Raw genomic sequence first — 21,673 nt, 5'->3', positions numbered from 1 at the left:
ATGCTTGAAAGCCCGCCTAAAACTTGCTGGAGCCAGATAAGCCCGTGTTCCGTGTGCCGTTGGAAACGGAGGCAGCTGCCATCAGCGCTGCTGTTAGCGAAGGCAGCGGGTGGCGGAGGGGTGGCCAGATGCAGGGAGGAGCGAAGTTGTCACAGCGCAACTCCTTCCTCCGCTTGCCTCGAGCATCCGAGCGGCGTCAGCCAAGGACATCGCCGCTTCCTGTGCAGACAAACTCATTCTTGGCGCCACGGCCGAGCCGTGCGGATAGCTCGGTGTCAGACCGAAGCCAGCAGCGCTATGACTGTCCGCGCCAGATGTGTTTGGGTTTGGTAGATCTGACCCCATGGACACCGAGAACTGGTGTCAGCATGTCTTGGTGAGGATTGTCTCAAAGTAGCGTCCCGCTTTTCTCTGTGTAAGTGCACAAAAACTTTGAGAAAAAGGAAGAATCCAAAATTTTAACCTTTTAAACTGTGGCATTTCTCCTGTCGCTTACCTTTTTGACAGATGCATTAATCCATTCTGTGACTACAAGGATGTGAAGCTGTAAGCCTGGATTAGGGCTCTGTCTACTGCAAATGCATCCCGATGTGGATTCAGTCTGGGGGAATGAGCCTGCTTGGTTTATTCTCAGGTTTTGTAACTTAAATTCTCAGGAGCTAAAGTTTGTGCCAAGCATCTGCTATAGACCCAAGGAGGGGCGGGGGGGTGGGGAGAAACCCTTTAGCTAATAAAACATTTTTGATTACCTTTTTTGGGGATTTAGATTTGTAAAAACAGCTCAAAGTTTTCAAAAGCAGTCATCTTCGTTCTAAACTTTCCAGGCTTAGCCTACAAAGAGACCCAGCTTTGCTTGATTTGTGCTTGGTGGGTTTTGTTGGGGTTTTTTTTTTTTCCTTTTTCCCCTGTTGCGATGGAAGTGAAGCTACTGGCGATGCAGCTCGAGGGCTTGCGCTCCCCTGCAGGCTTCAGTGCTTCAGCCCTGCCTGCCCGGCTGTGAGCTCTGCCTTGGGTCAAAAGTACTGAACCTCAGTCTTGAATTCAGACCTAGTCTGCTTCTTGTCCTAGCAAAAGTAATCCTGAAATTGTCTGCCTCAGCCCCACCATGCCTAGGTGAAGATTCTGCCTGGCTTTGAAGAATGCCTGTGGTGTCTAAAGAGGAGCCTTGAGAAAGGGAGCTGGCAGTCACACGCTGTAGAGGGGGGAGCGTGTAAAGTTAGTCTAAAGATAATTTATGGTTTCTAAAGCTGCTGCTGCTGAGTAAAACTTTCCAAGGCTGGCTTCTGACCTAGCTATCATCAGTGCTAAAACTGAGAACAGTCATCTTAAAGTAGCATTTTTAGTTGTGTGGAGGGGAAGGAAGAAAATAGGCTACCTTATTTCTTAACGTTTAATCCGCTATAGTTTTGTAGCGCATGTGCAACTTTTTTTCTTTCGGACTCGAACCACAGGGTAACTTTTCCATTACATGAGCCCAGACTGGTTTAAACTTGGCTTATCGCTTAAGACTGGTTCAACCTTGGCTTATCGCGTAGCGTATTGTGCATTTTTACTGGGCTCATTTTAACAGCAAATGTGATGTCAGGATGATAATAAAGCTCCTCTTAGCTGTCTCTGTACAAATGCGGAGCGCGTCTCGCTCCCTCCCCGCGTCGCCGCAGTAGCACGCCGGCACCGGGAGGGAGAACTTTGGGTCACGCCGGGTTGAGCTGTTGGCAGCGACACCCGCGTGTTGGCAAGAGCTTTCCCAACAAGATGCGGGAGAGCAGAGGAAGATTTCTCCTTGTTTTTGCAAATTAGCAAATGAAACCCTAAATAAGGTGCTAAACTCAGTTTCCTTCTGTTGGGTTAAGAGTGGTGTGCTTGGAAACCTTCGAAATCTTAATTGGCCCGAGCGTGCTAAAAACACCTTCTTTCCATCCCAGGCGCTGCTTGTGTCTTTCCAATACATTTGGCTCGCGTACTGGCAAATCATTTTTATAACGCTTGAGAAACTGTATAGCTTCAGAAAAACAGGATGTGTGCCCTGCCTTATATTTTGGATTCGCTTTCCAAGTATTTTTTAGGGCTGCTAAAAGAAAAAGAACCCAAACCCCAACCCCCTTTCGGGGAGCGCCCCGTCGGTTCAGCGCTGGCAGGACAGATAGCGGCACTTGGGTGCCCGCTCATCAAATGATTGATGCACTGGGTTAACGAAAGTGTGTTTTAATTTGGACGCAGATATCGGGACAGGCTCACCAGCCCGTCCCTCGTACTGGTTAACTGAATTTCTTTTTGCAAAGGCCGAGTTTCTGTCGGTTCCTCAGCAGGAGTACCCGCCGAGGTTGTGTTCAGGTACTGTCCCCCTTCCCCTCCCAAGCTGGGGACGACGAGTTTCTCATCTCTTCCTTGGACTGATACGGCAATTCCTTCTTCCCGCAGAAGGCTCTGGAATTTTTTTTTTTCCCCAAGTACAGCATTAATACTAACTGTTTTCCAGGGATTTCTATATTGAATGGTTTGTTTCCATTCTTCATGGCTTTGCCCACTTAATTTTGCATCTGATTTGGCATTTTAAAAAATTCTCTTTTACGTTCAAGTTTTCCGTGAGCAGGGCTGCAGTAGCAGGAGAACCGCAGGTCGTGGTGAAAGTCCCATTCATGTTTCTGTTTGGGCAAGAAGCAGGAATTCTTAACAAGCTCCGGTGGTGCTCAGAAGCCTGGGAGATGGCATGTGTGAGGGTTTGCTGGGAGTGGAAGGGGACGGCAGAAGAGTGAGGCGAAGGAAGAAGATTGAAAATTTCGCTCTAACAGTGGGTTGGAGATGGAGTTTATCTGAAAAGACCGGCCAGAGCTGGAAATGCGAGGCTGTCTCTCTGTTTATTAAAATACTTGCTTGCAAGTAATTTGCAGAGTAAAGAGCCAAAGTTTGGGTATCTTTTAAGACTGTGAGGTTTTTCCTCTAAACCAGTAAATGAGATTGCCCCAGAAGGAGCTCGCTTGCACCTGAGGTATCAGCGTGTTCTTGCAGCACGTTTCCTTCCTGGCAGTAACTGCACATACATCTGCTTATTTAATTAAAGTAGCCATCGTAGTACTTTATGCGAATCTAGGGGTAAGAAAACCTTTTCAGATGAACTTACATTTTCAGGTCTGGCAGAAGCATTTTTGCGCCCGTTTCCTTCAGCTAAGTGCGAATGAGCGTGGGTGGAGGGGGAGCTCGCTGGGCGGTGGGTGCTCCTGTCCCTCGCTGCCCGCCCACCCTGCCAGGGACGGCAGGAGAACCCGCTGCCTTTCCAAAAGCAACCTCCGGTCTCGGCTTACGTTTTCTTCCTAGTCTGTTTTTTTACTGTTTTTTAAATAGCATTTCACTGCTTTCGAGCATAACCACATTATAAAATGTTTCATCTCAAATAATGTGTCTGAGCTCCGGTGAAGCTCCTTTCGGTGCATGCAGTAGCAAGGTTTCTCGCTCGGGGAGAACGCTGATCTGTTTCTCTGTCCATTTTTGTTTCCTGAATTTTTCTGACTTTCTCCCATCCACTCTCGTACAGGGCAGGGAGTGACAAGCTACGCGAGATCTTGCTGTGTGTTGTGATTTCTTGCTTTTAGGGTTTCGTGTAGAGAGCACTTCAGTTTTTACAGTTCCCCAAGGAAGTGATGTGCCATTATTAAAAATAAAACATTGACTTATCACGTTTTAGACCTGGCCTACTGGCTTGTGATTGCAGTAAGCTTTAAAGTGACAGTCAATGACTTGTTGCCATCCCCAGCTGCGGTGTCCCAGGGTACGATGGTTGCGGCGCAGTTGACGCGAGGAATGCGGAAGAGCCGGGCAAGCCCCGGCCCAGGTGCTCACGGCCGGCTGCCCGCAGCCGCCCACTTCTGCAGATCTTGGTAACGCCATGCCTCAGTAAGCGTGGTCTCAGGGCGGGCGTCTCGTCACCCAGAGCCCGTGCAGATGCCTGCAGGTCGTGAGTACGCGGAGGCTTCCGGATGGGGGAGAGCAAGAAGCTGGAGAAATGGTCTCGCTGTGCATCTGGTCGAGCGCCTCCCACAGTTCAGCCCACGGTGATTTGGGTGGCTCGGTTTCGGAGCAAATCGAGTCCCCTGCGGCGGTACTTCTCCTTCCCCCGTTCGGCAGGACAGGACGCGGCGCCGGGAGGGCTGCTGAGGAGCGCGGGGTGTGCTGGTGGCCAGCCGGGGGGCACGGCTAGCGGCCGGGCTCTGGCCTTGCCGCAGGGGCGAGCCCGCGCGCGCGTCTCCCGCTCGGCCGCCTGAGCCCCTCTCTTCCTTCAGGCCGGGCTGCGTGTTGGGGAGAGGTGGGCACGCTGCAGCTGTGGGCCTCATTTCCTCAGGAAACCGAGCTAAAAATACACGCGAGATGTTATGGGAAACGCTACACGTCGTCGTCGGTCCTGAGCAGCCTCCGTTCAGCCTGTCCCTGAGTTACGTACGCCCTTGAAGGCTTGCGCTGAACGTAGGCGCTCGCTGGCTGTTTCTCATTCTCCGCATTCCTTTCACTGTAAACGTGCTGTTTACAGGCCTGTCTCTTAAAAACAGCCCCCTTCCAAATCCTTACTCCAAATTTTTGTTTCCTTTTTGATGATGGGAGAACATCCAAGTCACCTGGAGCTTTCTATGGAGAAAATAAAGCTGCGGTTGGAGTCAGAAGAGCGGACATAGAGGCCGTTAAGAGCTTATCTTTTAATGAAAACGATGCGCTTTTCCTCGTGGCTTACTGGCGGTGGAATATTCTTTGATTTGAGCAGCACAGATGGCAAATGACTTGTGGCTGTGGAAGACTGGGGTGCAGCAGGGCTCTGCCACGCGTTGCCTGCGCCTGTGGGTAATGTTTACTTTTTAACCTGTCCGTTTTGTAGAAACAAACCCGCAACGGGTGCTGGCTGTGTTACTCCTCGCACTTAGAGCGTTTCCCCTCTGTGGCGGTTTGGTAACGCGCGGGGGTCCAGCTCCGCTCCCGGAGCTGAATGCCGGGAGGAGGAGGAGGATGCGCAGCATCCTTGCGGGAGCACGTCCCGCTCCTCGTCCCTGGTGCTCTGCGCCGGTGCCTGCGGACGCTTATAGAATCATGGAATCGTTTAGGTTGGAAAAGCCCTTTAAGATCATCCAGTCCCACCATTAACCTACACCACCAAGTCCACACTAAACCAGTCAAGGGTAGACCGGACTGAACCATGTCCCCAGGTGCCACCTCTGCCCGTTTGTTGAACGCTTCCAGGGATGGGGACTCCCCCACCTCTCTGGGCAGCCTGTTCCAATGCTTGACCGCCCTTTCCGTAAAGAAATTTTTCCTAATTTCCATCCTAAACCTCCTCGGGCGCAGCTTGAGCCCATTTCCTCTCGTCCTATTGCTTGTTCCTTGGGAGAAGAGCCCGACCCCCCTCCCTGCCCCCTCCTGCCAGGAGCTGCAGAGCGATCAGGTCTCCCCTCAGCCTCCTCTTCTCCAGGCTGAACACCCCCAGCTCCCTCAGCCGCTCCCCACCAGCCCTGTGCTCCAGACCCTGCCCCAGCTCCGCTGCCCTTCTCTGGCCACGCTCCAGCACCCCAATGTCCTTCTTGTGCTGAGGGGCCCAAAACTGGACGCAGCATTCCAGGTGCGGCCTCCCCAGCGCCGAGCACAGGGGCACAATCACCTCCCTGCTCCTGCTGGCCACACTTGGAATGAAATAAAGGATTTTGAGTCTATCTAGTGTCTGGCAATCACATTTACATACACTTACATTCTTAAAATATTCCATTTTAATAAAATCGGGGTGTGTAGCCCTTGGGTTCGTGGCGTGCTGCCACGCTGTCCCTGGGCTGGGCAGAAGTTTCGTGGTCGCTCATCAGCGGCCACCCGTGGGTGGGATGCCGGCGGCCTTTCATGTGGGGAGAAACAGTAGCCCATCTGGCAAAATTTTCATTCTAATACTTTATTTTGTCTCTTCCAGTTGCTTAGCATAACCTGAGCAGGGAAAGAGTCCAAGTTTTTAGGTAAAATTTTTTTCTTTTTAAAAAAAAAAAATATATATATATATATATATCTGAAGTGGCTGCATGCAGTCAAGAAATAGGGGTCTTAAATGGGGCACAGCCCTGGGTGCCATCGTCTACTGCTCCCTGCCCTTGTCCTGCGTCGCTTTGTCGCGTTCTTGCTGGGGGAAGAAGTGCTCCCGCGCCGCGGGTCTGCAGTCCCGTGACTAGAAACCTCGACTGGGATCGCGTCGAGGTGCGAAAAGAGATGTGTCACTGGAAACGCATCTCCGGCGAGAGATTTGCATGAAGAAAGTTGACTTCCGTGGCTATTAAAAAAGCTCCCATTAAAAAAAAAAAAAAGATTTCTTCCAAATATTAATTGAAAAAATGACCTGAAATATGGATGTGTTCTCTTCTAAAGAGCTTTAAAACATCACACTGAAATAATAGACAAATTGAAGCTGAAACATTACATTTTTTCCACAAATGTGGACAGGCTCCAGGACCATAAAAAGAGCTTGGAAAGGCTGTAAAACACATGTTAAACAATTTTTTACTTGAGGCACCTCTAGAAATATTTCTTTTCAAATAAATTAAATATTTAACTTGAAAAATAATCTTTTTTTTAAAAAAGACTTTGGTAATTAGAAACAGAATGTTTCTTCCTTAGCAGATGCGTATTAAGAAAGCGATACAGCAGCGTAGTAAAATAAAATTCTGTGTAAACCAGTGACTGTATTTGTGGATGTTCCTTTCAAAAACAAATGTTTGACTTTACGGGCATAAGCAGCTCCTGTGGTGGGTTTTCTTTTTTTTAATATTTACTATAGCGTACATCCTAAACCAGAATTAGAAAAATAAATGATTGTGAGATTTAAAATATGTGGAAAAAGTGGGCAACGTGTAGGCTATGTTGCTTTAGGGTCTTCAACTCCTAGTCTGATCAAAGAACCTTAATATTTGATGCTGAAATTAGTTTATTAATTAAGCACCATTCCATTTTGTACAGGAAGTAAAACTAGCGTACTGATATGTATAAATGGTATATTTAATGTATTTAAAGTGACTTAAAATTATTTTTAAAATGTATTTAAGCTTAGCATTATTTGAAAAGGAGGGTAGATGCTAGATCTCAGCATAGAATGCATTAATCCAACTCAAATGTTGAAGCAACGGGCGCTTCTCAAATTTTCTGAGTCCAGATGCATCTTTCTAAATGGCAGAGGGTTTTGAAGAGAGTGCCTCCTAACTGGAGGTTGATTCAAGCCGTATAAATGCCAGTGATATGTCATGTGTTAAGCATGTATTATTTTCAGTTTTTACAGAGGAGTAAATTTTGGTATTTAAACTTTTCCAAATGTCAGCTGCTTTTGCACAAAATAATCTTGCCTTAAGCACTCGGAGATAGGTGCATGTGACGGTTTCACTTGTTCCGCCGATGCCTTCGCAGTCGGGAGACCTCGTGGGAATTGAAAAGCAAGAAAGTTCGTCCTCCTGCCCATCTCAGAAGAAAGCGGTGCAGGCGAGGACGTTGCCAAGGGGCGTGCGCACGAGCTCGTGAAGGCGGACGTGCGCGCAAGAGTCATCCTCTCTGTGCAGAGGCGTCGAACAAACCGAGCGCGGGCCCCGAGGCACGTTGGTAGGCAGCGGGTGTCTCTGAGCACAACGGGGAACGGTGGTCAACGCTTAAAATTCATGCTGCTGTATTAAAGCATTAGCTCCCTAACGCTTTCAACACTGTTCAGTTTCCACCTGAAAACACATTTCCAAGAGGAGCGAGTAGTGTTTTAAATGCTTCCCCCCCGATTTCTAATGCGCGGTGTGGTCTGAACCAGTGTCGAGCCACGTCTGTATTGAAATGCAGATGCCGTGCATCCCTCTTGGCAAAGCGGGCCAAATTCAGTGCTAAATCAGTAGCGTTGTCAATATGTGCCAGTTTCATTATTGGTTGTGCAATAAACATTCTTATGGGAAGCAAATACAACGTTCAGTCGATGCAGCAAGCAAATTTGAAGTATTTCTGCCATCATCGTCAAGTTTCTCTGAAGGAGAGGCCACTCTTGTTAGACCAGCGTTTGTCTTCAAAGCTGCTCCTTGGACCTTGTGTTAGGCAGGGAGTAGAATATTAATTTAATCTGGTTTGTAGCTCTCGCTGCACACCTGACCATTTCTCCCTCTGAGGCTTTATTGAACAGAAACGTAGGTAGTGTGTTGGACTTAAACAAACAAAAGAACAGTTCAAGTATTTGAAGAGGGTAAGGCCAGAATTTATTGGTCTCCTGAATGTGTCCATAGCCATGGAAGCATGTGTTGCTGCTTCTGTTCGTGGCCGGGAACAACTTCAAAGCCTTTGTGGAAATACTTACTGGCATTTTGCAAGCAAGACTTCAAAAATGCCCCAGAAATAATGGATGAATTAAAGCGCCGTTGGCTGTAGAGCCCAGCCGTGTAACTGGACCTGCTCGCGCAGCAGGTATGGGAGCACTGGTATCATCTCGGCACCTTTGCAGCAGGGAAATCGCTGTTCCGGATGCTGTTTGGGAGACTGATCCCCGCTGTTTTCTCTTCTTCTCCCTATATCCAGTTCCCAGCTGCTAAAGAATCAGCAAAGTTATTTCCTTTGTTTTTAAAAAAGTTTTCATCTACATGTGTTATAATAAATGTCTTGTAATTAAGAGGATAATTTGCTGACTTCTTTGACACTGTTTCTTTGCAGTAAAGCCAGCCAGTGTTACATGGGGTCATAACATGACAAGCATGGAAAAAAATTCACAAGTTTGGCTTTTTTTTAAAATACCATTTCTAAGAAAAATCCAGAAATCATTCCTGGCCCTTGGTGGAATGGATACTACCACCGTGTTAGGGGATCTGGTGCTACCGGCAAGGCCAGCGTGCCGCGAGCCCTGGTCTAAACCCCGTAGTGCTAGCTTTGCCCGCTCTGCTCTCTCCAAGCCTGTTGCTGACTTGGCATTTACAAACTTCTGTCAGTGCAGGATCTGAGATTTTGGATAACTCACCAGGCTGATAAAGCTCGCATCTACCCTCCATGTAGAATTCTGCCAGGATTGCAGGCAGGAGAAGCAGCTGCCTTCGAAGGTGCCGCTTGGCACTTTGCAAAGATCCTGCCCGCGCGTCCCGGCGTGGCTGTTGGAGCATCCTTGCGAAAGCAGCTGGAGGTGTGTTCTCTCTGCAAAACCCTCCGTCGTTATGTCCCACGGGAGCGCTTGTCGGACTGGGAATTTCTGTGCGTATTAGTCCCATACTAGAAAAAATGCTCGGTTCCTCCTGACAGCCTGAGTAATCGTTAGGGCTGGTGACTTTCAGTATTTTTCCGAAGCCTCAGCAGAACTTAGCTGACTTAATCGTTAATGAAAATGTAGAAAACAGCATACTTGAGACTTTATATAGTAACTAGACCAACCAGTTCAGTTGTCCCACCTCCCTGGGAGGAATTGCTAAGGAGCTCGTTGGTCTAGATGCTTTTAAGTATGGTATTTAAGGTGTAAATGTGGTTAACCTTCTACACATGAAAGCTTGCTTTTTAGCCAAAAAGATACTCTTAACGCACCCAGCAAGGAGGCCAGCTTCAGAACTGCTCAGAGAATTGTTCACAAACAAACAGTTTCTTTGAGAAAAGGAGTTAATTCTTCTGACCGCTTGTTTCCGAACTGTCTGGTCTTTGGGAGTAATGCCAGGAAAAAACCCCACCATCCATTTTCTTATGGATGGAGGAGTGTTATGTGCTTGCAGTGTAATAGCAAGTGCTTCTATTCTGAGAGGCCGCTTCTCTGTCTTAAAGGGGAGAGTTGAAGGACTCTAAAACCTAAAAGCAGAGGCGGTGGATTGCGGGAGTGTCCACTTTCTGCTGTCAACAGGCAGCTGTGGGTGGTAAATTAAGGCTGCTGAGGAGGAGCGCTGTGTTTGTAGGAACAGATTTTGTTAAAAAACCCAACCCAAATATAAAGCTTAGTTTCAGAGTTGCAGTTGAAAAGGTACCAAGTTAGTGCGTGGCTTTTCCTTCTAATTATTTTTAAAACTGTGCTGTTTTCTAGCCTTGATGTGGTGCATCTTCTAACCGAACGCTGCTGGCTTGTTCGCAGAAGCTGTGCTTGGTGAGCGGCACACGTGCTCTGCTGCGGCTCCGGATCGCTGTAGCTTTCAGTAACTGTGTGCAAACGTACGCAGCTATTAAAGAAACTTCCCCGAACCACTTGGTTTCTCAGGCTGCATTGAAAGCGTGCGACTGCTGGAGGGGAGAGGTACCGGCGGTTCAAAAGGAAACGGCTTTTCAAGATAACTTTCTGAAGAGTTGTCTGTAAATGTTGGATCATTATAGTTGTGAAAATTGTGTAGAAATCCAAAACGGTCACCAGACGTTGCAGAGGTGTTGCAGAAAAACTGCTTGGGGAATACAGTTACAGATTTTAGAAAAACAGCTTGGGGAATATCATCATGCATTGTAGAAAAATTGCTTGGGGAGCACGGTCGTGTATCTAGAGCTTTGGAGTGCCGAAACACGGCGGCGCGGTTCTGTGTTTGATACGGCTTCTGCAGGGTGAGATCCTCCACGCAACTTGGCGTGGGCGTTGATTTGAGTCGACTTTTCAATTCCGTGCGAACTGGTACACGTGGTCGTGTCCTGAAGCAGCTTTCGGGCATCGCTACCCTCTGGCTACGGGGAGGTGGTTCCTGGCTTAAACCCCCAGACCTGGGGCTGCTCTCCAGGCGGGCTGCTCGGCTGCAGAAAGCGCTGGTGAGGAGGCGGCTGCCTGCGCTCGCCGGAGCCTCTCCGCGCTGGAAGGCATGGTCCCGGCAGGCTCCCTTGAGGAGGAGCTGGAAGAGGCTCCAAGAAAGGCACATGAGCGGGGCAGCCTGCCAGCTCGCGCCTCTGCTCTGCGCCGGAGCACGTCGGCTGAGCCGGGCACGGCAAGGACCGCTCCTCTTCTCGGGGCGCAGGAGTGCTCGGGTGTTTTCCTCATGCGGACGCAATGCCATTTAACTGCACGTTTTTGACGCACCTCAGCTGTCCTGGCCGGGCTGCGGGAAACCCGGGAGAGCTGTGTTTCTTGGGGTGAGTTAACGTTTGAGCCGAAGCCCGTCTCGCCTTCTCGCGCGGAGCAGGACCGACCCAGGCGTGCGCAGGGGCGAGGTGGTCACAGCCTCCCTTCCTGTTCCCTCCAGGAAACCAGACCGGAGGAATTTTTCGCATCTGGCAGTAGCAATGCTTTTTTTTTTTTCCCCTTTTTAAAAGGCAGAACAGCTTTTCACCGATTTCGATTCAAGAGGAGCCGACTCAGTTCTACCTACCGTCGCGTCGCGTGATGTGCCGAGGGCCTGCTAACAGCGCTGGGTGGATTGCCGTCCTTCCCTAAAGACGCGGCAGTCGGGGCAGCTCTCCCCTCCCCTTGGCAGCGCAGCCGTAGCTGTGCGTGTCTCTGCTCCGTGAGTCATTTCATCTGTTTCAACAAGTTTCTGGTCCCGGGCAGCAGCGGAGTCCAGTGCTCTTCTGTGGGGTTGCTGCGGCGATTGTACAGCGGCGTTGCCTTACGGCCTTCATGGAAAATGCCCCGTTTTAATCCGGTTTTTGATCTGGCTCCTGCTTAAATATTGAGTATAGAAATAGATTTATTGGGGTGAAGGACATGAAGGCCATTTCTGCGTATTGTAATTCCCATTACTAGTCTTAGTTTTCTCTAAACCTGTTAAAGATTATATTCCACGTGGGCTCTTTCTGCTGCAGTGCAGGCTTAAATACTTCTCATCAGTTGTGCCAGCACAGCCGCTTGTGGGCTCGTCAGATTTGGATTAGAGATAGCAGATTTTATTTTTCTTTTTTAAAGAGAGGAGCTTTTTTGTCTGGCTGTGTTTGTTTCCAGCTGAATTAGTTTCTAGATCGGACCTGCGAGCATGGCAGGTCGGTGAAGAGGGTGGAATAATTTGACACGGTGGTGCTTTTGAGTGAACCTTGGGTGTGCTGGAGCGCGCTGGCACCGTGTGACAAGGAGTTAGAAGTCCATTAAAAGGGGTCTTTAAAGATGGTACAGTTACTAAATGCCAGCTGCGGTTTGCCAAGCTCTTGGCTGTGTGCTTTCTATTGAACGATCCACTTAGTGCGTGTTTAAAAACAAAACTAAGAACCTTAAGATACTGGAATAAGTCGGTGCGTGCGAAGGCACCGGAGATCACCTGGTTGCCCTGGTTTTCGTCGTGCCTCTGGTGGGGTAACCTGTCTGAAACTGGCTCCGTCGCTGGCTGATGCGCCTGCCTGCTTGCCAGCTCTGTAATGCTTTATGCATGCATGGCTGCTGCCGTACAATCTGCAGGGACACGTTCTGGCAATTAGTTGGGCTTTTTCTTCTATACTTAAAAATACCTTATAGGGAAAATGCATCAAATTGAGTCTGAGCTTCTGGAGATGCAGTGACAGAAATAGCAAACGGTTTTATTGTGAACTTGCTGGCAAGCGCGAGACATCTCTGCGCTCAGTTTAAAGGGATTTTTCCCCCCCCCTCCCTACAAATACTTTTCAAATTCCGTTATCCTGTTTGGACGAGGGGGTTTCTTTCTTGAGATGAGTTTCAGGTGTTGAAGGCATGCCTGTGTTTTCCTCTTCCTCGGACGAGCCGGGGTAGTGTTGCAGCTCAGGAAACCCAGGTTTGCCGGGAGAAGCGATCCGTCCCGATGGAGACGGAGCCCGTGCGCGTGTGGTGGGAGGGCCGGGGAAGGGGAGCTGCGGGCGAAGGGGCCGAGCACGGAGCACCCCCGCCTCCCCCAGCCTGCTCGCTTCCTCTAGGCTATTGCTGGCGTTCCGTGTACATTCTCCCTGGGAATTAACTTGTCCCCAAATCGCGGAGACGCGTACGCGCCGATTTGGTAAGCTTCCTTGCACCTGTCCGATGCGCTTTGCAGCCTCAGCGTCACCAAACTGTTTGCTGTTCGGGGGGACAATGTCCTCTTGTGTGCCGGGCTCCCAGCAGGGAGGGGACGGGCGGCCGCGGCTGGGGCACGGCCCCGCTGGCGGATGGGCTTCCCATGTCAAATGAGATGGGAAAACAAATTGCTTCCAGACCGTCGTTTCACAGAGTCGGGAGCAGCGATCCCGCTCGAGCTGCGTTAGCGGCCCGGCTGTCATTCACGTTTTCCTTATCTAGGTTAAATATAAAAGGGTATAAATGTGGGTAAAGAAAACAAGGATAAAGGAAAGAGCTTTTAGAGAGCTCCTAAGGCTCCGTTGGCGTGCTGCCTCCCGGAGATCGGCTGCTGCTTCTGATGGTACTTAAAAACAGGCCTTGAGCAGGGCCAACGCGGAGGATGCAGAAAGATCCCTGCTCGTGCTGAGGAACTTTCTGGTCACATTTGCAGAAATAACTTTGTTCTTGTTCAAGGTTTCTTTTCTGGGGGAACTTTCTGCGTAATGTTCTTCTCACAAGGACCGCTTATGCCTGTAAATATCGTGAAACCTTGCATGTGACTGGCCTTTTAAGAATAGCTTTGTGTTGTGTGTGTGCTTGGAAATGTTTGACCGGAGGAGAATCCAGTAGTTGTTCCATGCTGGGTAGGTATATCTTAAGGAAGACACGGCTATACGACAATAACTTTCTTCTGATAATTCAATAGAAAGAGAATTCAGGATTTTAAATAAACGTAGGACTTAAAGTTCAGTGGAGGTAATACAAAAGGTACAGACTCACCTGAATTGTCTGTATCTTCGCAAAGCACAGGTATTCTCACAACCTTGTTTCAAAGCTTCTAAAATGAAAAGCTTAATGTTATGTAGCACAAACTTGCAAGTTTGGGGTCATTATGATATGATCAAGAAGAATGTTTTATTTGGGAAAATTGTGATATTGCTGCTATATCCAGGTTGTTTGTGAAGCTTGCTGTTTGTTCTCACTCCGTTATGCTCAGAGAAAGAGAACGGGTCTGCAGTTCTCGTCACATGCGTTTGCAAATGTTGCAGGCCCGATAGTTAAAATTTCAGTAAAATTTTAAAACTTTTCACGAGATGGGAGCTCTTGCCATTTCTAACTTGTTCTAGGTAAAGGAAGAAGCAGAATTCAGTTGGGTGCCCCATTAGGAAAGAGGTGAAAGAGAAGCATTTCCATTTTCTTGGTTGCGCTTGGCGAGTTAATTCCCCGCCTCGCGGCGTGCCCAACGCGGTGTCACTTTAAGGGCTGCATTATAATATTTCGTTAGCGGCAACTACAGCATCAGCACGGCAGACGATGGCATTGATTGCTGGCCACCCCTGGAAGCGCGGCGCGGGAGCAGCGTGCTCGACTCTCCATCCACGGCCCGCGTCCCTGCCCAGGTGGTGGCAGGAGGTGAGTGATGGGACACGAGCCCCCGAGCCGGCTGCTGTGCCCAGGGAAAGCGGAGGTTGAGTTGCCAGCGGAGCAAAGGATGGGCAGCGAAGGGAGAAATTACAGGGGGTGGCGAGGGGAGGTTGCAAGGTTGTAGGGAAAGAGTTTCTGCAGCGAATTTCCGAATAGCGAGCCAACACCCCAGTCCTCCTCAAGCCCACGGAGTGAAACTGGAGTTGGAAGCCCAAACCGGTGAGGGTCATGTAGTTAGCAAAGTGTTACTACTTCTTGTGTTTACTTCAAGGCTCCTTGTATCGTTGAAATGGGTGAGGGGAGAGTCCCTGCCCGGTTCCTGCCGGGGTGAGTTGGTGTTTTTTGTCAGCTGTTACCTGTGGCCGGCTTTCTCATGAGCTCGGCGTTGGGCTCCTGAAGTTGAGTTGCAGAGGGACGTGTCTGAAACAGCTTTGCCACCGTTAGGAGGCACGGAAGCAGAGCGCTGAGGGTTTTTGACGAGGGCTCTGTGGCAATAGCTGTGCTGTAAAGTCCCTTTTGAAGGTTGTTGCTGAGGTCGGGGATCCACGGTCGCCGACCTGCTGCCAGCGCCGTGCTCCGAGCTGCAAACGCAGACGCCCAGCAAAGCCCTGCTGTGCACAGGGTGGCTTGTCGGGGGGTGGGGGGTGGTTTCAGTGGCTCCGTGCTGCTTTGCAGGAAGCCTCAGCGAAAACCTCCTGCTTCGGGTCCGGTGGCTGCTCGGCACAGAGGGCCGTTGTGCTCCGTGCCGCGAGCCTCCCTGCCGCCGCGTTCGCTGGGCCTGGGTCTCCCAAAGGACCCCATACAGGTAACGCAGCCTAAGTGCTTAGTCTCTCTTTTACCGTCCCGTTTTCCCGTGTGTCCCCTGTGTTACGAGCAAGCCATTGCTGAGTCCAACTACCGCGTCCTGCACCAAGTTGAATGAACCCTCGTTTGTGGGTTTAAATAGTAGAGAGAGACGACAGCCTTCATCGCGGATACGATTGTGTGAGGGGGCAGGGAAGCGCCCGTTTCCCATAGTGCCACCTCCTTCTCCTCGCCATCGCTGCTCCTCTGACGATGTCGGCTGCGGTGCAGTTCCAAACTGTTTGGTTAAAACCCAACATTTTGGCCACATAAGTATTCAGCCAGGTAAGTTACCTAATAAATTAGTTGCTCTATTGAACCAACGGTTATGCTGGGCCCATGGGGAGAAGCAGTGTGGGTGCAGAGGAGTCATAGGCAGTGCTGTCTCCAGGGCAGGTGTCCTGAACGTCCAGTTGGTTTTTCATTGACTGGTTTGTTCCTCCGGTGAAGAGAGTTGAGCAAAAACCTTGAGTAGCGGAGCCTTGAGTAGCGGTTGCCAGTGAAAGATGATGATGCTGAAGTCATGCAGATGTCTGTCATCGCTGTGAGTGTAGGCTTGGTGGTTCTGAAAAATAGCAGAGGTTAAAATGTGTCATTGGATAGTGCCTTTTGAAGAGGAAATACGGGGCCTGACAGCTCATCGATGGTACCTTGCCTCTGTGCCAGGCAGGGGCTCCTGCTGTGTTCAGGCAGCGGGAGATGCTGCCGTTCAGGGGACACCTGCCCTGGTCCTGCCTGCGCTCTTCCACATCTGCCTGCGTGCCGTGGAGTGACGGCTCTCCGCTCAGACCGCATCTTCCTTGAAAGCTGTAGAAAACCTGACCACGTCTGAGCCATTGCTCGCGCTGGTAACAAACTCAAAGCGCGCGCAGGCAGCGTGCAAAAAGCATCCGGCTTCAGTGACTGTGAGGGCAGCCCCCGGTTGGTCTGGAGGTGCTCTTATCGCGGCTGCAGCTGGAGCACTGCTGTCCCTGCGGCTCCGGTTGTGCCGAGGAGGCCTTGCGACTCGTGCAGAGGGTGCGCGTCGGGCGCCCTGCGCTGGCTGATGGACCGCTTTGCTCCTGTGTCTTGTGAATGACAAACCCCGGCAACAAGTAGCAGGGCCGCGCACGTCGAAAATAGTGGAAGAAGGGGTCTGTGGAGCAAGAAGTTCAGTGTAAGATGCCATAGGCTTCGGGTTGAGCACCGAAAGCTGTACAAAAGGAGGTCAGAGATGGCCTCAGTTTACAGGGTTTTTAAGGAAACCTGGTTCTCCTCACAGCTCTGTCTAGTTTATTAGAAGAAATGTGAACGCTTTTAAGTGTAAGCAAAGCCTGTTATTTGCAGTACCTAGAAGTTCATTCTAGCAGCTCACGATCCACGTGCGGTGCTGCCTCAGACCTTCGCGTCCGTTTTGGTTTGTAAGCAGTGTCTCTTTGAAACAGAACGTTCTCTTGAAGTCGGGTCGGTATTAAGCAAAGTGTGGACCTGAGGAAGGGTCTGTGAACAGCGGTGCCGTGTGCTGGCGCAGGCACGTGCCAGTGTTCTGCTTGCGCTGAGGGAGTGCGCGGTCCTCTCGGGGTCCTTCCCAGCCCGACGCCGTACCCTCTGCTCTAGATACATTTTTCATTTGTTTGCATAGGCATTGCTTTATTTTTCTGCCCGGCTTTGTAAGCTTCCACTTTCCATCAACTCAAGCTGGGCGTGCGCCTGGCCCCCGCCCCGCCGCCTCCGGGCACCTTCCCCTTGCACACTTGCATCTCACTGGCGTTTCTCTTCTGCTCTCGTCCTCATCCCGCGCCTGCTGACCAGGCTGCCCGAGCGCTTTACAACTTCGGTACTTCACAAAGTTTGACAGCCTGGGCGCAGCTTTCCTGCCTAGATGTCTTCTCGCCTGTCTTTAGCGTGTGCTTGAGGCTCCAGTCAAAACATCGGTCAGCAGGTTCCGCCCGAGTAGTAAGATGAATCAACAATCCTTGTAAATCTGGGATGAAGGGAAGCGGGTGTAGGTGGTTTCGGGGAGCACCTGGGTGAGGCGCTGCTTTTCACTTGTACCCCATGAAATTTTGCGCAGATGGCCGACCGCGAATGGTTCCAGATTTCTTGTAGAAAGGCTGAAAAGCGTGTGTCGCTCAGGCTGCTTTGGGATCTCCTCCAGATGAGCGTTGTTAACTCAGGAGCAAAGCTTTGGCAGAAGTTGCGCGTCTGTGCCCGTGGGTGTCCCGAGGAGAGCAGTGCCCCCTCTCAGAGCCACGGGGCGAGGGCTGGGACGCTGCTGTGAGCGACGCTACGAAGATGCGGATGTGTGGAAAACAGCGCAGTCGCTTGTCAGATGCTTGGCGTCCCTCTGAGGAGCTTGTAGATGCTGTGGTGCTGACGGGACTCTTCAGCTTTTATGGTATTGAATGAACACGGGGACCGGGTGGGTGGCGACGAGGTGGCACTGAGCTGGTTCCAGCACGCTGACGTCCAACGTCTCGGGCATCATCTCTTTGCACGGGGTAAAAATAGCTCTGCAGCTTGCCTGAGTGTGCAACAGCACTAACAGAGGCTGCAGGATAGGCCAGGCTCAGTTTTGTGGCAGAGGCCATAGTTTGAATGCCAAAAAAAGAGCAAACCAGCCTACCTCCCCGAAAGAGGTGAGAGCGGTCGTTTTCTCCTTGTTAGGTTTTGGCTCAGTTTGTTGCACGGGAGCGCTGGAGGGTGTGGAAGCGCTCCTGATGGTGACCGTGGTGGCTTAAGTTTAATGTGTTTCGTGAAGTGACTGTCTACGTAGTCCGGTGATGAAAAAACCCCTGGAGCCTGCCCCGTGCTCCGGCCTCTGCAGAGCTGAGCTGCACGGGGCTCGCTGCTTCGAGCCTGGGGCTGCCGCCAGGAACCCGCCAGGCCACAGACGCTGCCGCTTTCTCGCCCCTGCCGTGGGAGGCAGGCGGCCTCTTCTAGTCAAAGGAAGTTTCGGGCTGACTACATCGCGATTTTCTTAGTCATTTATTTGGTGCTTTTTAGAATTGGGATTATTGTGCTTAACGCGGTGCCCGGCACGAAAGGGCGTGTACGTGTTTAGAGAAGATGGTGTCAGGCTGGGGGGGATACGGAGCTGCTCTGCCCTGGCGCCAGCGCGGAGGAGGCTGGCAGGAGCAATCGGTTGTACGTGGCTTTCTCGATCCGGGCTAGAAGAAGGGAAGGAGGAAAAAGAAAAGGCTCAGCTTGCTGCTTGTTTTGCTCTTCTCAGCAAACTTCGTTTCCTGGGCGTCTGGGCAGAGGTGAGTCTGCAGGGGCCGGCTGCTGAGATTGTATCGGGGAATTTCTCAAACACTGCGATGCTCGAGGGAGAAGCCACGTGTCCTCGTGCTCGGTGACGGTCAGGGCGTGGGCTGGGAAGAAGCTTCTGCCCTGGGCGTTGGGATGGCAGCATGTGGGAGCGCAGCTCGTACCCTGGCTGCGAGGCGAGCGGTGCAGGGCTGAGCACCGCGGCTGAGCACCCTCTCGGGTGGTTTGCTGGGCGGCACGGGGGGAGAGGGCTGCAGCGGCAGAGGATGTCGCAAATACAATATTGGGAAAGATGAAAAAACGAGTGGGTGGCAATGAGAAGGAAGAGGAGGAGACAACCCAGACGATGAAGGAAAACAGGATCTTCTGTAAGAGATGGGAATACTGGAAAGAAGCCAGGAAGGAAGCCTGAGAAAATGGAGAGAGCGCTAGGAAGGCCGGCGTTGCTCTGATAATTTCAGCAGGTATTCCTGGCATTCAGCTTCGAGAAACTGCAAAGCATTTGAAAGCCGGGTGAAAACTGGTGATGTGCACTGAATAATTTGCATACGTTTATTTGAGTTAAACTTTTATTGTCTTGACGGGTTTTTTTCAAACGGGATTCGGTGCGCGCTGTTGACTTGTCCAGGGAGGAGGGAGCTTGACCTTGGCAAGGGCTTAGGGTGCAGGCGGATGTCATTGGGGCTAGGAGGAACGATCGCCTATTTAGGCTTCTCCGTGCTAAGCGATTTAATGGATTTTTCTGTGGATTCTGATGGGGAAGCCTCCCTGCCAAAAAAAAAAAGAAAAAAAAGAGAAAAGAAAAAATCACTTTTGGAGTTGGTGCTTGTCCGTGTGGGCAGAAAAGCCCCGGGCTCTGCGGGCGGCATCTGAATTCCCTCCTGGTCCGGCAGCGGTGGGTGCTGGGCTCCCAGCTCAGCCCCGAGAGCCGCCCGGATCCCTGGAGCCCGGCTGAGCGCGGTGAGCCTGGCTCGGAGAGGAAAAGCAGCTCCTGCTCCGGCACCACAACCCATTGGTTAGTAAAAATAGCTCGGCTGCTGGCGTCAGTGCCAGGCCTCGCATCTGGCTTCCCCGAGCGGCTCCAGCACGCCCGCCCTCCCTCCAGACAGGGTCTGCTGGAGGACACATGGTGCGTTACGGCTGCAGCACCGTGCTCTCCCCTCCTTCCCCCGGCACCGCCACCGTGACAGCCCTGCCGCCGTGGCAGCCCTGCCGTGACAGCCCTGTCGTGACAGCCCTGCCGTGACAGCCCTGCCGGCTTCAGCCGGGGGGTTTGGGAAATGCCCCTGTGCTGGTGGCTTTCTGCAAACCGTGGTTTAGTGAAAGAATCGCTGCTGCTGCTTGGTAGCCCCATCTTAATAAAATGGGGAACAATCTTTGAGTTAAGCCAAAGGCGTCTCTGTGAAGGCCCGACCCTGCAGCCGGAGGTTTTGTTCGGAGCTTTTTGGGTGTTTAGGGAAAAAGTGAACACCTGAATGAGTGTGCAAACCGCGTCTCGCTCCCCTATTGCGCAGTTTTGACCAAGTAGGTGTTTAAAAACAGTTTTTATGAAGACGGCTGTTTCCAGTGTCGTGATTTCTTTTTTTAGTCTTGCTTTTTTCAGCGTTTAAGCTGCTGAAAACAGGGAGATACCTAATGAAGGCAGCAGTGCTCTCTTTGCAGGCACAGAAAGAAAATGAAGCGGCCTTGCAAAACTGCTCTGAAAATTTAGTGGTGTGCTTGCATCTGCTCACCTGCATGACTGATAGTGGACACTGAATGTTTTACATCCTTTTCTAAAAAAAATATGAAATTACTCTGGCTGCAAAGGATGTTGCAAAACTGTTAAATAAGGCAGGCTCCGCGGGAGCGCTCGTGGTGAGGCATGGCCCCACGGACTGAGCTCCGTTCCCAGCCGGGGTTGCTGCCACTGCTCCCTGCCCCAAACCCAGACCAGCCGCCTCTGCCATCCGATCAGGGATTCAGCCGGTGTCTCACACGTGCCAGGAAGAGTAATTTAACTCAGAAGAATGCCGTGGACGTGTTCCGCTTTGGTGTCGGTCTGCGATCAGCGCTGGCTCGCTGATGGGCGCTCGCTCTGCGCACCATTGCCAGCCTGCAGAGGATTTCTCTTCCCGTGCCACTGGTGAGCCCGGGTGGCTGCCTGCTACTCAGCAGATGTTTCTTCCCTTTGCAGCCCGTAATTCCTAATCCTCCTCATGAGAAGCATCCCAAATGGAGCTTCAGGAGCTGGCGAGCCCAGGCGAGCTGCTCCTCACCCCGTCCCCAGACCTCCTGAGCACGGCAGCTCCGGAGGCATCCGTCCTCCCGGCGGAGGGGAGCAGGAGAGCCGTGCCAGCCCCGCCGCTGATCCAGCGCCGTGCGACGCGTTGGTGCTTTAGGTAGACTTCATTCAACGGCCTTAGCTCTTTTTGTATCTTACTGTGTGGAGTCTGAGTGGATGAAATTCTTAGTTTTAGAAACTACGAACTAGCTTAGTAGATGTGTGAGCTTTTGCAACTTAAGTAGTATTGATGTTGCTTCTACGTTGAAATTGGTTCTGGAAGGCAGAGGGTGATACAAACCCACCCTCCTTCCAAAACTGAGCCTGAGGAGCTTTGCACGTGGGTGAGGAGGAGGGGAACAAAACCCTCCCGGGCACCCGAGCACAGCTCCGCGTGTTTTGGGCCGGCACAGGCTTTCGAAGGGGGCCGCCAGCGGACCTTGAATCCTGGCAGCAAACCTCACTGCTGTAATCTGGGAATTTTCCTCGCTTCTGTTTAAAGCGGAGGATGCATGGAAGCATTTCTGTTGTAGTAACTGGAAAACTATTTTCAAGTTATCAACGGTTTTGTTTTCAAATTACTCCGTGTGAAGTCTGTAACTTTCTTTTTCGGGGAATTCAAAACAATTAGCGACATATACCTTATGTAATTACTGCTCCGCTGGAAATGTCATGTTTTTAACATATATGCATGGTGCGTGTTCGTGTGCTTTAATTTGGGGATGCTAGCCTGTTGCTTCTGAAATCTGCCCGTTCAAATGCCATCATATTTTTATCATAAACTGCTTAAAGTGTTTACTCGGTAGAGGATAAATGAGACTGTCTAGGGAGCGCGTAACTCGGGGGTCTTCAGAGGTGCAGGCGGGCTGGAGGAGGAGTAAGTAGGGAGTAATAACAACATTTTTGCTTGAATTTCTCCCTGCCCCTTAACTAAATGGGGCCCGAGGAGCCAAGCCTGGCCCAGGCAGTTCTGGCTTCTGCCTAGGGAGCTTCCAGGTGCTCCCAGCACCCATCTTTAAAATAGG

The 21,673-nt window shown here is 51.0% G+C and overlaps 1 protein-coding gene across 1 annotated transcript in view; it reads left to right on the top strand.

Moving 5' to 3' along the window:
• Positions 1-21,673, top strand: part of ANKRD11 (ankyrin repeat domain containing 11) — a 136,007-nt gene that overhangs the window by 17,698 nt on the left and 96,636 nt on the right. The gene's annotated exons all lie outside the window — the stretch shown is intronic.

Source organism: Pelecanus crispus, chromosome 8 (genome assembly GCF_030463565.1).
Source record: "Pelecanus crispus isolate bPelCri1 chromosome 8, bPelCri1.pri, whole genome shotgun sequence".
Classification (NCBI taxonomy): Eukaryota; Metazoa; Chordata; class Aves; order Pelecaniformes; family Pelecanidae; genus Pelecanus; species Pelecanus crispus.
Note: the sequence above shows the minus strand (reverse complement) of the source record. Positions and strands in the feature narration are given on the sequence as shown.